The 16,843-nt window shown below is 36.0% G+C and overlaps 1 non-coding gene across 1 annotated transcript; it reads left to right on the top strand.

Moving 5' to 3' along the window:
• Positions 1-286: 286 nt before the first annotated feature.
• On the top strand, positions 287-397 carry LOC124899118. Its single transcript, XR_007056256.1, has one exon. It is a non-coding gene; the product is annotated as a small nucleolar RNA R71 (small nucleolar RNA).
• Positions 398-16,843: the final 16,446 nt, after the last annotated feature.

The raw sequence follows: 16,843 nt of genomic DNA, 5'->3' as shown, positions 1-16,843 counted from the left end.
ATTGTTCCCAATTTCATGCTACTAAATGATGTATTGATCAAATTTTGTAGTGCAAAAACCTGTGCTGATAAGGCTTTGAATTGGTCCACCTCCAATACACCCGTAATTTCTTTTGTGGACTTCTAGAATCTGAATGCCAATCTAGATTTCCTTATGCTATGTGGTTTAGAAATGTGTACAGCTCATCATAAGTTAGCTCCAATGCTTGACCACCTGCGACTGAATCTAGCAAAATCTTCGTATTGTGATCAAGATCTTCTACAAAAGTATGAGAAAGTACCTTATTAAACTGTTGGTGGTGTGGACACTCTTGAAGAAGATCCTTGAATCATTCCCAAGCATGATAGAGGTTTTTATCAGGCTTCTATTTGAAGCTCACTATATCACTACGAAGTTTTACAGTCTTGCTTGATGGAAAGAATCTGATGAGGAACTTTTTGGCTAAGTTATCCCATGATGTGATTGAATTAGATAGCTCCATATTCAACCACCTTTTAGCTTCCCCTAAAAGTGAATAGGGAAATAGTGTCAGCCTCACATAATCTAGAGTTACCCAGTCGGAGTGAATGTATCAGTAAGCTAAATGAAAGTCTATAAGTGGACTTGTGGATCCTTGTGTTAAAGCTCTGCAAATTGTCCACTGCTGATAAGAAGCTACACCATATTGTGTTTCAACTTAAAATCCCCCCAGTTGCCTGTCTTTGAATTGGGGAAGTCAAGTTTATTGGAAGTGGGACTGCCACTTCCCTAACCTTCCTACCAACTATTTGTTGTTTAGACATAGGAACAATATTCTCTTGGCCATCTTAGATTTGAGGAATTTTAGGGTAAAAGATTGCTTCTCTCCTGCGTTGATGGTAAAGTTGCTCAGGTTTAGGGTTTGGTTCTACCAACTCCCGATCCTTTGCCATCTTAGAAACTTAAGAACCTATTTCCTGCAAAAAAAGACCAAGGGTAAAAAAACCAATTAAATCTAAAATAAACAATTGCCAAATAAAAAGTCCCCGACAATAGTGCCAAAAACTTAACAGCACCCAAGCACACACGCAAGTGTATGTGGTCTACCAAGTAATATAGTAGCCTTCAAGAAAGCCGAGTTATCGATCCCACAGAGACTAGATTGGGCAAAGATTTAATTTTAGTTTGCACTTTAGATTAAATTGATGCGAGAGTAACAAAATAAAGAGTTTGGAAATTATAACTAGAGAAAAATAAAACAATGCGTAATGTAAAGATCTTGAAACAATCAATAAGAGAAAACCTAGGGTTGAAGCACTCTGAACAATCATATTATGTTATTGAATTTCATTCGTTAACTTTCTTATCTTGGTTGTTGATTCATAGGTTTAATTGCGTGATTAGGGCTTCCCAACCTCTATCTTTTTCTTAAGTTGAACCGTACAACTACATCATTGAGCGGGGATGTAATTGTTCACTTAAGTTCTCAACAAATATCATCCTACATATGAATCAAATAAGGTATCTAAGTACATCCCTGTCCTAGATACTAATTCAAGTTTCTTATTTTATAAAGAATCAAGAACTGTACTCTGCTTATTCTCATGTTCTATCGCCCTATTCCCTCTCTTGAATTCACAAAGTTGACAATGGATGTATTCTAAGGGTTGTGAATCCATAAAATAGTTAAAATGGGAATAAACAAACAACCAATATTGATAATCAAAGAAAACAAGCTTAATCCATAGTAATAATAATCATGTTCTTGGCTTAAACCCCGAAAAGAGGGTTTTTAGCCACTCATAGTCATAATCAATATCCAAATAATTGTATGAATGATTAATACCATAAATAAAGCTAAATTAAATAAATAAAAACCTAAAAAGAAGTTTTCATAGCCTCCAATGTTGTTCCAAGCGATCTAGGGGTTCCAAGATTCATAAAACGTGATTTAACACGTTATATTTATGGTAAACAAGTCATAAACCGACTAGGATTGGGTTTCCACATTATTAACCTTTAGCTGGGCAGTTTTTATTCTGCTTTTGATGGCCATCGCTACATCATGACATGCCAATCGACAAGTGTTAATTTCCAAAATCTCACTATGATTCCACCGCATCACGGTGCCTCTTCAAGCTATACCAAATGGTTCACTCGCGTATGGGTCAAAAAATTGGCCCTATTATGAATCCATTGGTGGTTTGAAAATTTGAACTGGACCTTCCTACAGACCACACTTTCCCCATGGGTATCCAAATTGCGTCCAACTTGTGTCTTGTACTTCCATAGTTATTTCCGAGCCTTTTTAAGTTGTTTCCACTTGATTTGAAGCTTGTATATCCTTAATATATCATCATAATCCATTAACCAAGAATACTATAGTATTAAACACAACAATTTAGATCTCAAAACAACACAACATCCTCAACGATGAACTAGAAACATGAGCTAAGCATAGGCTAATTTCACATTGAGCTTTAACTTATTATTTTGACTCTTTTATTGATATAATTGTCCCTTGAACATTATAAAAAAGTTTTTTCACATATAAAAGCATAATAAAAACCTTAGTAACTCATTAATACACATTATAACCCTCACAAGAGACTAGACAACACCTAACTCAAGCTAGTCACACTAGTTCTCTTGGTTGAACTTTAAATGGTCAAATTGAATCAATTCTCTTGTGAAAACACCATTAAACGTTGTAAACACATACTTGGACACATAAATTTTCATTTATATAATTATCAACATATATATCATAAGAATCATCTTCAAAATAAGGAAAAAAAGGCTAGTATAGTAATGCTAGAATGCATAAAAACACCCAACATCAGGCATTTTCCCTATTTTTGCTTATTTTCATTGTTAGAGCTTTTGTATAGCTAAACCCAAATCGTTTATGATTTTTTTTGAATTGATAATTTAGTTACTAGGAAGTTCATTTGGTTTTTAGAGCCAATTCCATATTTTAAAGTCTTCGCTGGTTTCAAATGGCTACCAGATGAAAAATTTATTTAAACAACCTTGATTGCAAATTTTGACTATTTTAGCAGCTCCAAATTATTGATTTTAGGCTAGGTGGACCTTTGGTTCTGGTCTCGAGCACCTAGGTTCATTTTGACCTATTGGTTAGAAAGGTAAGAAATTAAAAATTGGGTGTGGTACCTATAGTTCATCAAAATAACTTTGGATGGAAATTTTAACTACACCATTGAGTTCGAAACGTCGAATTTGGTGTATTTACATAGTTCTCTTGTGTATACAGGATTGTAGATAAATCCTGAGGGCTTCATGGAGACTTGGAAATCTTTCAAGTCTCAGCTGTGATCTGGTGCGCCCGTGATTTTGGACCATGGATTATGATCACATCTTGCAGCACCAGCAAATATCGTGATCATGATACTTTAAGTTGCAAATGTGACTCCTTGGGCAGTCCAACAGAATCGCGATTGTGGTGGGGTAATATCGTAATCACGAAATCCTCCTCTGGTGCCTTACATTCCGATCGTGAAGGACATGTCATGAAAATGAGACTAGAGCACCTAGTAAGGGTATAAATACCCCATTTTAGCCCATCTTTGCTTATTTTTCATCCTTTTTCTTCAGATTTCAAACCTTAGATAGTGAGATAGCTTAAAATTAGATCTTGTAGGTGATTTAGGAACTGGGATAACACTTGTTTACATAATTATCCTTCAAATTATAGTGATAGGGTGAGTGATTCAAGTTGGATTCGTCTATTTACTTCTATATTACTTATGTCTAGTCTTTAGATTCAAGCCAGATTGTATTGACTATTATAGATGCTAGGGTTGTATTTGTAGTTGCTCTTGTTCTGGCTCTACCAGGTCGTGGGATGGTATTTATGTATTGAGTACCTTTAAACTATTTCTATTACCTTGCTTATTTTTTGTGTTAGATGCCTATTTGGCCCTTTTAGGGTATTTCCACCAAGTTAACCCATTACTTCTAGATCCAGGTTATGTTTGTCTTAGCTGCTAGCAAGATTTAGCAGCTGCCATCATGTCTTATAAATAGGGTCGTGACAAATTAGTATCAAAGCCTAGGTTTCACCAGTATTATTGGTACACAAGCAAGTGTCTAGTAGAGTCCTGTAGATTAGAATGATGATGTTCGTTTCCTATCTTTGAGAGGATATGGGAAATTCTTTGGAGTTCTTCACTTCTTTCACTCATATCATGATAAGAATCTATTGGTTTATATAATGTTTCTTTTATTTCACTCTTTTATAGATGACCAGGACACGTTCTTCTGCTATATGAGATGAGGGCCCCGAGACTAAGCCTAGGGATCCTACTCTTATTTATGGATGAACCAGAGGTTGTGGATAATCTAGAGATATGTCCATTCTAGGATTCAGGGCCTTCACCAGAACCTATTCTCACTCCTGAGCTAGAGATTCTTCTACCTAGCTAGTGTTAGGCCATGGACCAGCCCAGGCTCCACTAGGGTTTATTTCTTCTTCAGTGCTCAGAGATGCTTTGGTTCAGCTTTTAGGGATAGTTGGTGGTGCACCATCTAATGGTGCACGGTATAGATTAAAGAGGTATTGTAATACCCCAGGTTTTGGACTCTAAAAAATTTTGAGTGTTAATGACACTACCTAGATTATGACTAAAGTGATGAGTCATTATCACTCATCATGAGTCATAGAGTGAGACTCATAGTACCACCAATGAATTTACTAAAGGTTACTATTTGGATCATGATTATACCTCACAAGCCATTAGGTAAGGTCACTAGTCGAACTGAGGGACTTATGACCAAAATAGTGAGATAGCCCAAAGTTTTTGCTCAGGCCATGAGTCTAGGCAATGACTCGTGACCAGTAACCATGAGTCATTACCCGACCCGTAGTGACTGGGAGCTATTTCTTCTACACATTTTAATTAAGGATAATTTGGTCTTTTTCCCTTCTTTTCACTATACCCACTACCTTAAAATTTCTAAGGGACCCTATTAACATCAGTTAAACAAGTTAAACACTACTCTTATCATCTTAACCCCCCTTCCAAAGTAAGAGAAAACTAAGGTTTCTAAGGAATTCACTCTTTAAGCTCTCATCTTTGGTTTTTCTTCCTATTCTTGTGTGTTTCAGGCATGTCTCTCCTCCCTAACTTGATTTTTATATAAGGGCATATGTTTAATTATTGTTTATGTGAATTTGATGGTGGGTTTTTAATTGGTTTGAGGATTTTAGTTTGTTTACTTTTGAAATTGCTTTCTCACGTTTTGAATATGATATTCATGCTTTAAATTATGGTTTTTGAATTGAATGTGTGCATGGTTATGGAAATTTGAAATAGGGAACATGGGTTTCCCCAACTTGTTGAATTTTGACTTGACAATGGAAATATCCTCATCCTACCTTCATGAGCTTTGGTTTTGAATGTTGGATTTGCATGATTTAACTCACTTTTGGAACTATTACATTATATTAATGGACAAACAGATTAAAAGGGATTTGAAATGCCTTGGTGGCCATGGTTTGGTTTTAAAATGGAACTCGGGAGTCAATTTGTTTAAATATATTGGAATGGATTTGAAATTGGACTTAGTTTTCAAGAATAATTGATATGATGACACCAACGGTAAATGACTTAATAAATGACTCCTGGTTTCACGGTTGGGATTTTATGAAAATATTTTTATTTGGGCTTAAAGGGGGTTGTTTAGCTCATCATGAAAGTAGAGGTCTCGGGGGGGACCAATATTGGAAACCATATTTGTCAGCATGGGGGTCTTTACGACCGCGTACATTGTTCACACATTATATATTTTGGGATGGTTGGAGCCTTGGTGTCTCTGGACCTCCCTCAAATTTCCTCAGTTTGTGTAGCTAACACTCGATGGGGACCTTTTAGTAGGGGGAGCTAAACCCATATAGCCCATAGTTGCCCTTAGGATGAATAGAGTTGTACAGTCTAAGTTAATGATTTTAAACTCTCATGTTCATTAACCTTTACTTTATCCCTACATCCTTTATATATGTATGTATGAATGTGATGTACTACAGAAATATAGAACTTTCGACACTTAAACGAGAAAAAAAATCAAGTTTCTTAGGTTGTTTTGTTAGATATGATGAGTTTTGGGTATGTTTTGCAAGAAACTAGGTTCATGAAAAAGATGAAAAATGAAGTTTTTGGCTACTTAATTATCAATTGTGGGTATTCATGACATTTTTCATATGTTCATGACCAAAGCATATGTTGAAATTTGAAAATTTGAAGCTTGGTTGCAAGTATTGGAAGACCTAGCACTTACCTATGTCTATATGTGGACCATATATAGCATATTTGGTCTATATAAGATTAAAGTAAGCACCAGAATTAGAGATCCTGAGAATAAAAAAGATGAAAAAATAACTTCTGGCAATTACCTATGTCATCATGTTGACCGCATGTAGCACATGTGGGCCGCATGTAGGTAAGGTAAGTGCAAGAAGTTCAAAATCCTGAGAGCAGAAGCTACAGGAAATTTTTCCTGCACATGTAAGTGTGTACATACGCCCAGTCTAAGGTCGAAAGTGGTATATGCGCCTAAGGCCAGTCCAAATGTGGACACCACATGTGGCCACCGACCCTTTTTTGTCCTTTTTCATCTGGGCTTTGATTTTAGGGTTTCCTTATGTACTATAAATACCCCTTATGTGTTTTTCAGTAGAAGTTACACACTCTTGATACTTACAAACATATTTTGATTATGATATTTGACTTTGGTCTTAGAATTCTCTTTTATTGATTTTGGTTGATTAATTTAGTTAAAGTTTAGGGTTTTTACTTGTGATTATTGTGATTTCATATTATTCTTTCAATCATGAATGTTGTTGATTACTCCATAAGCATAAAAACCCTTAGTTAGGGTTGTGGAAACCCTAGCAGATTGACAAAGTAGGGGAAATGCTATTGTTGTTCTGAATCAATACCCATGCATGCATTGTAATATCTTCAGTTTAATAGTTATCTTAGCGGTTGGAAATATTAGGATCCCTCCTTGATTATTGCTACTTACTTCAAAAGAGGATAGTGATTAGGAAAAGATAATGACAATAGTGATTTGAAGTTTAACTGTTGATCCACACTACTAGGTATTTTCTAAGTAAGATGGTTACCTATTATCTAATAACTAGAGACTCAAAAGGTAATAGTTAACTGGAATAAAGATCAGGTTAGTAAGGGAACATCCTGAGAATCAAAAAGTAAAGGATGAAATATGTTAGCTCATCCAAAAGACTGTTGATGGTACCTAACTTATCAGATTCTGTATGTAAGGTATCAAGTTGGTTCAATAAAGCATGATAAGCCTATGAAGTTGAGAAGATAGGAGGATCACAATCTTAGTATTCACCTATGACTGATTACAACTGATGTTGATATTCACCACTTCTTAGATATTGTTTTTCAAAACCCTATATTTATTTTTTTCTAGTTTTGCTCGTTGATTACAATAATTGATAGCTATGATTCCATGTATTTTCTTGGGATTCGACCCTAACCTTTGTTGGGTTACTATATTTGACAGCAACCACATAATCTTTAGAGTAAAGATGTATCTTGGGCATTATCAAATTTTGGCATCATTATCTGGGAATACAATGTTTATTTGTTAAATGAAATTTTTGCAATTTATGGGTTTCTTTTTGTTTTTGTTCTTAGTTGGGTTTATTCTAGTGTATGCCGAGCATATGAAGTAGAGAAACTCCCTTACTCCCATTGAATATGTATCCATAGAGGATCCTACAAACACCTAGTACGATAACGGAACAAAAAAAGATAATATACCTAAAGAGGTTCATGATAATATGCCTCCACCTCCTCCTGAAGGAGTATAGGATATTATTGATTAATAGATAGGGATGCTTTTAGAATAAGCTACTAGTAAGAGGAGGGTAGTAGATAAAGCTCAATAGATAGGTAGGGAGGCAGAGAAAACTGAGAAGAGACAAGAAGTAGATCGCCGAGCAACACTCGATGATAATCAGAATAGAGTTAGAGGAGGCCATCCTCAAGTGATCCCAATATATCAGTATGTGTAGTCGTATAAGGATGATGAAGAAGATCTGGGGTACGTTGTTCCAATAGAGTCTGGAGCCATTGTTCCTCCTATTTTACCCGCGATGTTAAGTTTTATATCTCTAGTAATATAATCCAGACCTTATACTTAAAAGGTATGTTTGTGGGGTTTCCAATAGATTATGCAAACATGCATCTGGCCAATTTTACTGGGATCTGCACTTCATATACTATTCTTGAGGTAGATCAAGAGGTGCTTAGAATGAGGCAGTTTCCCTTCTTGCTTACTAAAGAAGCATCATTGTGGCTGGGGGAACTTTGAAGAGCATCTTCCACTATATAGAATGAATTATGTAGACAATTCTTGAACAATTTCTTTTCTCCATCTAGGGTGTTGCAGGTCAAGGTTGGGATTTATAATTTTAGGTAGCTGTACTAAGAATCTATGTACAAGGCATGGTTCAGGTTCAAGAAGAAGCTTAGAATGGTGCCCAACCACCAAATTTCAGGGCCAAGCTTACTAGAGATATTCTATCAAGCCCTGACCATTAGTTCTAAAGTTATAGAAGAAACAATATATGGAGGAGCCTTTATGAGATTATGATGGGAGATAACCTCTATTATTATGGATTAGATCTCACTAACTAACTGAGAGTGGCAAATTAGGGAGGTCGAGAGAGGTTCTAACACGAATACTATTGGAGTTTCTAGTAAATAAAGCATGGCTGAGGATACTGTAGTATATAAGATTTAACTATTATTGACTGATATTAGTGAGTTGGCCAAACAATTTTCAATAATAAATTATGAAAATGTTAATGATGTAGGGGCATAGGGTGCAGCCTCTAGAGTATACAAGTCTGAGTTTAAGGAGAAGGCAAAGTATTTGGATCATCAGTTGGCGGGTTTTTGAGCCCAAGGGAAAGAAAACCAAGGTCGGAGCTATTATGATGATAGAGATAGTAAATGGAGATGGAGAGATGATTACAAGTAAAAGGGAGACAAAAACATTCCACCTAGAAGAAGAGATGTAGAATCAAGAATAGAAGAAATATTGTCTAAACTAATGAAGGTTCAAAAGAGTAAGGAAACTTACCATAAAGAACTTAAGGTTGATATGTTAGGATTGATACAGAAGGTTGAGTGACATGCAACTGCTATCAAGCTATTGGAGCAGCAGTATGGGTAGATCTCTGCCATTTTGACTCATAGACAACCAGGTGCCCTTCCTAGTGACACTATACAGAATCCTCCAACACTTGTTCATTTTTTGGCTATCAACAGTAGGAGTTCATTTTTTGGATATCAAAACTAGGATTAGCTTCTCTCCTAATGAAAATTTTATGCCCACGACTAATGAGATGAAGAGGTGTAGTATTATTCCTGACAAGCCACGTGGCGCTGAGTTTGAAAAGCTGACTTATAGTGATTATGATTATGAGTATGAGTGTGGTGATAATTGGGTCACAGATGAGCCCAAAGATGATGTGCAATAGTTTAGCATGATTTCTCACGGTCCTCTAGTAGAAAATATAGGGGACCTAGTTGTATTCACCACTCCATTTTCTATTGGGCATTTTAATATTAACCAGGCTTAGTGTGATTTAGGAGAAGGAACAACTTTAATGTCGCTAGTAATATATAAGGTGTTGGGGTTAGGAGAACTCAAGCTTACATCTGCAAGGCTATTGATGGCTGATTCATCTGTAAAAGAGCCAGTGGGTATTTTATGTGACGTAGAAGTAAGGGTGGCATCCTTTACCTACCGTGTAGATTTCTTGATTTTAGATAGTGAAATAGATTCCCAAACTTCGATTATCTTGGGTAGGCCATTCTTATCCTCTAGTCGAGTGTTAATTGATATGGACTTAGAGGAGATCACCTTTAAATAAAATGATGAGCCAATAGTGTTTAATGTGTGCATAATAGTAAAATAACTAGATGGTATGGGAGTGGTGGCAATGATATATGTTATGGATAATAATGTGGTTACAGTGGATGTGCCTATTGAGGAAAGATTAGGGGTAGAAACACTATCACCAGTTATTATGAATTTTGAGAGTGATGGGATAGATGAATATGATGAGATGATTAATGTATTATATGTCATAGGTTTTTACAAATATGCCCCTAAGAAGCTAGAGCTTGACTTGAAAAATAGAACCACACATCCTATAAAACCATCCATCGAGGAGCCACCAGTCTTGGAATTGAAGACCCCCCATCTCATTTTCAGTATGTATTCTTGGGGGCCAATCATACCCTACTAGTAATTATTGTCGTAGATTTGGCAGGAGCATAGCTTGATTCAAGAGAGATATCTGGTGGACCATTGCAAATATTAAGGGGATTTCATCAGGAATATGCACAAACAAGATACATCTTGAGCTAGATAACATTCCCAGAATTGAGCATCAGAGGCGACTGAACCCTCTTATATAGAAGGTGGTGAAAATAGAAATAATCAAGTGATTAAATACTGGGGTGGTTTTCACCATTGCAGACAGCAAGTGGCTAGGCCCGGTTTAATGAATGCCAAAGAAAAGGAGGATCACAGTGGTTACCAATGGAAAAAATAAATTAGTACCCATGAGCCTAGTGATTAGTTGAAGAGTCTACATGGATTATAGAAAGCTGAATAAATAGACACAAAAGGACCATTTCCCTTTGCCATTTATGGATTAGATGCTGGATCGACTAGCAGAAAGGGGTTGGTATTATTTTATTGATGGGTATTTGGGGTTACAATCAAATCATGATTGCTCTCAAAGACCAAGAAAATACTATTTCACTTGCACCCATGGGAACTTCACATTCAAGAAAATGTAGTTCAGATTATGCAATGCGCCAGACACTTTTTAGAGATGTATGATGTCTATGTTCCGTGATATGGTGGAAGACATGATTGAAGTACTTATGGATGACTTTTCAATAGTTGGGGACTCATTCAATGATTGTTTAGCCCATATGGCTAGTGCACTATAGAGATATAAAGAGTGCAATTTGGTATTGAACTGGGAAAAGTGCCACTTCATGGTGAAAGAGGGTATAGTGCTAGGGTATAAGATCTCCAAACATGGTACTGAGGTGGAAAAAGCTAATATTGAGGTTATTGAAATATTTCCATCATTAGTGTCAGTTAGAGGCATACAAAGTTTTTTGGGTCATGCAGGATTTTATAAGAGGTTCATTAAGGACTTCTCTAAAATTGTAAATCCACTATGCAAGCTTTTAGAGAAGAAAGTGAAATTTTTGTTTGATGATGCATGTCTCAAGGCTTTCACATGCCTGAAAGTGAGGTTGATTTTGATGCCTATTATTGTGTCTCTTGATTGGTCTGCGCCTTTTAAGGTCATATGTGATGCGAGTGGAGTGGCCTTAGGTGCTGTCCTAGGAAAAATAAGAGAAAAGATCTTTCATCCCATCTACTATACCAGCAAGGCATTAAACCCCACATAGTTACTTATGTTGGTTTTTGCCTTTTAAAAATTTCTATCTTACTTAATTGGGACTAAGGTTATAGTTCACACTAGCCATTCCGCCTTGAGGTACTTGATGTTGAAAAGAGAAGCCAAACCAATATTGATTTCTTGGGTTCTCTTACTTCAAGAGTATGATTTTGAAGTAAAAGAACGGAAAGGGATAGAAAATCAAGTTATAGATCACTTATCCAGACTCGGGGATGAGGTGATATAGAGATTAGGGTATAATAATGAGATAGATGATACATTTCCAGATAAGTAGGTTTTAGCAGCATCTCAAAACCTAATACCCTAGTTTGCTAATTTAACCAACTATTTGGCAAGCAATTTGGTCCCTAAAGATCTATCTTTCTAGCAACAAAGAAGATTTATGCATGAGGTGAGAAAGTGCTTTTGGGATGAGTCATACCTATTTAAGGTTTATATGATGGAGTGATTCAGAGGTGTATCCCAAAAGTGGAGATGATAAATATTTTAGAAGCTTCTCATTCATCACCAATTGGGGGGTCACTATAGTGGTACTCGCACAACCCAAAATTTTTTACAGTGTGGGTTCTACTGGCCTATAATCTATAAGGACACTCAAGATTTTGTGCAAGAATGTGACCAATATCAGTATCAAGGCAATGTTTCACGGCGCCATGAGCTCCCCATGACACCTATTCGGGAGTTGGAGTTGTTTAATGTGTGTGGGACTGATTTCATAGGCCCATTTATAAGACCCTATGGCATAAAATATATTTTTGTAGTAGTTGCTTATGTGTCAAAATAGGTGGAGGTAGTTTCACTTCTAGACAATGACGGTAGAAGTGTCACCGCCTTTTTGAAGAGAAATATCTTTTCTCAATTTGGCACTCTATGTGCGATTATTAATGATGATGGGTCACACTTTTGCAACCCTTTATTTTGAGCCCTACTTGATAGATATGGTGCAAGGCATAAGGTGAAAATACCTTACTATTAATAGATAAGTCGGTAAGTTGAGGTCTTAAATATAGAGATAAAGTCCATTTTGGTGAAAACTGTAAATGCCAACAGGACTGATTAGTCTAGAAAATTTTATGATGCCTTATAGGCCTACCAAACAGCCTATAAGACCCCAATAGGTGCTTCCCCATGTCATATGGTGCATGGAAAGGCACACTATTTACCAGTTAATCTTGAGAATAAGGCACTATAGGAATTGAAACAGCTAAATTTTGAGTGGCGTGATGCAACAAACTTGAGGTTAAGTAAGGTGAATGAGTTGGATGAATTCTGAATCTGTGCTTATGAGAGCTCAACCATGTACAAAGAAAGAATGAAGCTACATCATGACATAAAAATCGAGAAAAGAGTATTTGAACCTAGTTATTTGGTCTTGTTGGATAATTTAAGACTACACTTGTTTCCTGGCAAACTAAAATCTAGGTGGACTAGACTATTTATCATGGTTAAGGTATTCCCATATGGTGCTATAGAAATAAGGTGTGATAGTGAAATATCATTCAAGGTGAATAGGATGCAAATGAAGCACTACATGGGAAACCTGGAGAAAGTAAGAGTTAGTGTTGATGTCGACCTTACCAAAGTTTGAATAGCTAAGGAAACGTGCTACAATAATAAATCAAGCACTGCTTGGAAGATAACCCAAGGTACATAGATGAGTAACGCATCCCAAGTATGTCCTTATTCCCTCAATTTTATATTATTTAAATACTTTGGGGATAGTGCATAGTTTTTAGTTGGGGGTGGGGTATACCATAACTGTCTGAGTTTCTATTGCTAATTTTTTTCCTTTAGACCATGGTGTGGTTGTAAAACTGACATGTCTAGATTAAAACTAGTGTTGTATTGTGTTTTGTTTTGTATTGTGTTGTGTTTTTGTGTAATTAGGAGATTTTTAAGTAGTTAGGTCAGTTATGATGTTTTTGATTGATTTTGAGAAAAATGATATCCCTCAAAATTTTGTTTCAAAACTATGTGAATGTAGATATGTGTGAACATTATGGATCTTGTTATGGAAATAGGATTAGGCACATGGTAATCACTTGCTAATAATTGCATAAACTAGATAGGTAGTAACTTATAATATTAACTATATGCCCTGTGTGTGTGAGATGCTACTTAGTTCCCCTTGTGTGTTGAATTCAGAACTTGCTCAGTTAGTCTTTCCTAGGTTGTAGAATAGTCAGTTAGGAAAGGATCATAGGTATTTTTACTTTAGTCTTCTTTTAGCCTAAATAACCTTCTCTATGTGAAATAGTATCCCTTGATTCTATTTTTGAGCCTTGTAGCCTATTTTTCTTGTTCACCATTCACCTTCCCTTTTGTGTTGTAATAACCCGTGTTAACCGATTCCTCCTTAGACATTGTGCACCTCAACTCAAGCAAATTGCCTAATTTAAGGGTGGCTATTATAGGGGTATGTGATGTAAAATGGGTATGTAGAAGGGTATAATATGAGAAAAAATTAGTAGGGCTGGGTGAGGTAGAAAATAAAAAGAAAAAGAAAAGAAAAATTGTGAAAAAAGTGAAAAGAAATGAATAAAAGACCACACCCAACCTGAATGTGCAATAAACAATAAAAGGGAGAAATAAGGGTGGAATAAAAAAATTGAATAATAAGTGAGACCCTGCGCTTAGTTTAGTGTCAAGGAGACTTAGTCACTTGATATGTTCATATGTACCATACCAGATCCCAAGCCTATATTATAAGATGAGAAAAGCCCTATAGTGATCCTAGCCTGACTGACTGAAAATTAAGGTAAAGAAAATAAGGGTAAGCTTATGGTATTTGATACACATTGATTAGAAATTATCTTCTGAGTGTGAGTGTCTCTTGACTGTCCCTGAATTGACATGCATTATTTTATATGAGTAAGTGGGACATCTTTATTGTGAGGGAACAAGAGTCATATTGCGAGTTGTCTACGTGTTTGAGTTAACTTGTGCATATGCATAGTTGTTTGTTGCAAATGTGGTGCCATACCTTGATCTCATTGTATTATATTTTTGTACTTCATGTTTATACAAAGTTGGTTTTGAAAAGTGAGATAGGAGAAGGTGTTATGATTTGAATCTAAAGTGTTGATTGACTGGCTTGAATAACTTAGCCACTCCTATTTAAGGATTATGTTTTGTTGTGTTATGTTGCCTGAGGACATGTAAATTTGTTGTGTTGTGTTTCCTGAGGACATGCAAACATTCTAAGTTGAGGGAGTTGATGTGCTATAGAAATATAGAACTTTCAATGCTTAAAACGAGGAAAATAAGCAAGTTTCTTAGGTTGTTTTGTTAGATATGATGCACTTTGGGTATATTTTCTAGGAAAATACATTTTGGATGATAGGTTTGTGAAAAAGATGAAAAATAGAGTTTTTGGCTACTTAATTGATCAATTATGGGTATTTATGACACTTTCTAGATGTTCATGACTAAAGCATGTATTGAAAGTCGAAGATTTGAAGCTTTGTTGCAAGTATTGGAAGGCCTGGCACTTACTTATGACTATATGTGGACCACAACACATGTGGTCTGTATAAAAGTAAGGTAAGTACCGAAATTAGAGATCTCGAGAGTAAAAGAGCTGAGAAATAACTTCTTGCACTTACCTATGTCAATATGTGGACAACATATTACACATATGGGTAAGGTAAGTGCCAGAAGTCCAAAATCCCATGAGCAAAAGCTACAATATTTTCGACCAATTTTTTGGGTCTACTCTAGTGGGTGATTCTATAATTGCTAAAAAAATCTATAGGGGTTATATGGTGTCTATCTTTCTTAGGGAGACATTAGTGGATCTGATAGAGGTTGACATAGTAGATTTTGATGTGATCTTAGGGATGGATTGGTTCCATTCATGTTATGCATCTCTAGATTATAGGAGCCGACCGGTCAGTTTAGAATTCCCTAATGAACTAGTAATTGAATGAGAGAGAAGTTCTTTAGTACAAAGGTTTATTTCCTATCTTAGAGCTCAAAAACTGATTTCCAAAGGGTGTTCATATCACTTAGTTTAGGTTAAGGATTCTAATTTTGAGGGTCCTTCTTTGTAATCTGTCCCAATGGTTAGTGAGTTTCTTAAAGCATTTCCCAATTATCTTCATGGAATTACTCCTGATAGGGAGATAGAGTTTAGGATTTATCTACTATCAGATACTTTTCCTATTTCTATTCATACCTTTAGAATGGCTCCGGTTAAATTAAAAGAGCTAAAAGAATAGTTAAAAAATCTTCTTAAAGAGGAGTTCATTCATCCTAGTGTTTCACTGTAGGGTGATCCTATGTTTTTCTTATAAATGAAAGATGGGTCTCTTCAGATATACATAGACTATCGTTAGCTTAATAATGTGATATGGAAAAATAAGTATCCTCTTCTCAAGATTAATGATATTTTTAATCAGCTTTAGGGTTCTAGATGCTTATCTAAGATCGATCTCCATTTGGGGTATCATCAGTTAAAAATTTTGGAGGTTGATATTGTCCAGACTGCTTTTTGATCCCGGTAAGACCATTATGAGTTCCTGGTTATGCCATTTGGGTTAACTAATGCTCTAACTACTTTTATAGATCTTATAAATTGAGTATTCAGGTAGTTTTTGGATTTGTTTATGATAGTCTTCATTGATGATACATTGTTGTATTCTAACAGTGAGGAGATCATGGAAATCACCTCCAGATTATGTTGCAGACTCTTAAGGACCAGAGGTTGTATGCTAAATTTTCTAAGTGTGAATTTTGATTGAGTGTTGTGACCTTTATTGGGCATGTGGTATCTAGGGAGGGGATCAAGGTGGATCCATAGAAAGTCGAGGTGATTAAATAGTGGCCTAGACCCATAACTCCAACTGATATTAGGAGCTTTGTGGGCTTAGCTGGGTATTATAGGAGGTTTGTGGAGAGTTTCTCTTCTATTGCTTCTTCATTGAAAAAGTTGACTCAAAACAAGGTCAAGTTCTTGTGGTCTGATTCTTGTAAGGATAGTTTTGGGAACTTGAAGGGGAAGTTGACTTCTATAGTTTTGGGAACTTGAAGGGGAAGTTGACTTCTACTCTGGTTTTGACCTTGCCCAAGTTTATTGATGATTTCATGGTGTGTTATGATGCGTCCTATATGGGACTATGCTATGTTTTGATGCAGCGTGGTAAGGTTATAGCCTATGCTTCCAAGAAGCTTAAGGTTCATGAGATAAACTATCTAGCTGATGATTTAGAGTTGGAGACTGTGGTTTTTACATTAAAAATTTGGCGTTATTATCTGTATGGGTACATGTGGATATTTATTTAGATCATAAGAGCTTGCAATATGTGTCAACTCAGAAGGAGTTAGAATGTCAGACAGAGATGATGGCTCAAATTTCTTAAGGACTCTGGC

This window comes from Capsicum annuum, chromosome 5 (assembly GCF_002878395.1).
Source record: "Capsicum annuum cultivar UCD-10X-F1 chromosome 5, UCD10Xv1.1, whole genome shotgun sequence".
Taxonomy (NCBI): Eukaryota; Viridiplantae; Streptophyta; class Magnoliopsida; order Solanales; family Solanaceae; genus Capsicum; species Capsicum annuum.
This window is presented reverse-complemented; position numbering and strand designations above follow the sequence as displayed.